We start from the raw sequence: 825 nt of genomic DNA on the forward strand, positions 1-825 counted from the left end.
TCTCTGATGCTGCCTGTTGATTTACCATATTCATGAAAAAAGCAGAGCAAAAACTGCTGGACAGTTGGGGTCATAGGGACTTGTGGCACTGAACTGAAATTGCACATTTTAGAAATAATTATCTATTTCGTTATGGGAACCACTGATTAATTACAAATACAGTCTATTTGTCTTACCAGCAAATTCAATTTTCTATCAGTATATTCTGCATAGCCTATGGTCATACTACCCTGAACATGCCCAATCTCGTCTGATCTCAGAAGGTAAGCAGGGTCAGGCCTGGTTAGTACTTGGATGGGAGACTGCCTGGGAATACCGGGTGCCATAGGCTTCGAGAAAGGCAATGGTAAACCACCTCTGAATACCTCTTACCAACCCTATGAATATATCCAAAAAAGACTCATAGGGTCGCCATAAGTTGTAATTGTCCTGAAGGCATATAACAACAACAAATATTCTGCATATTGCTATTGATTCCTAGACTAATTAATACAGATAGTAAAACCAAGGAGAAACACATCTGGAGACTTTTTAGTCCAAACAGAATATAAATCCACCTGGCTTGGGATAAAAGGATAGGAAGAATGCTTAAGGCTACAATCCTATATCCACGTACCTGGGAGTAAGTTCCACTTAACTCAGAGGAATTTAGTTCTGACTAAGCATGCATAGGATTGCATTGTTACTCTTTGATTGCAAAGAGATGCTAATTAACTAGTAAAATGGTATTTATTTTCACTTCACAGATGTGTTCCCTGACTATTCTCTGGGTTGCTTTCAGTCTGATTTGAAGAATGCTCCTAGACTTCAGTCTCCAGCTGGGAT

At 39.3% G+C, this 825-nt stretch overlaps 1 pseudogene; it reads left to right on the forward strand.

The window, feature by feature from the left end:
• Positions 1-212: 212 nt before the first annotated feature.
• Positions 213-331, forward strand: LOC133389923 (5S ribosomal RNA; annotated as a pseudogene).
• Positions 332-825: the final 494 nt, after the last annotated feature.

Source organism: Rhineura floridana, chromosome 7 (genome assembly GCF_030035675.1).
Source record: "Rhineura floridana isolate rRhiFlo1 chromosome 7, rRhiFlo1.hap2, whole genome shotgun sequence".
Classification (NCBI taxonomy): Eukaryota; Metazoa; Chordata; class Lepidosauria; order Squamata; family Rhineuridae; genus Rhineura; species Rhineura floridana.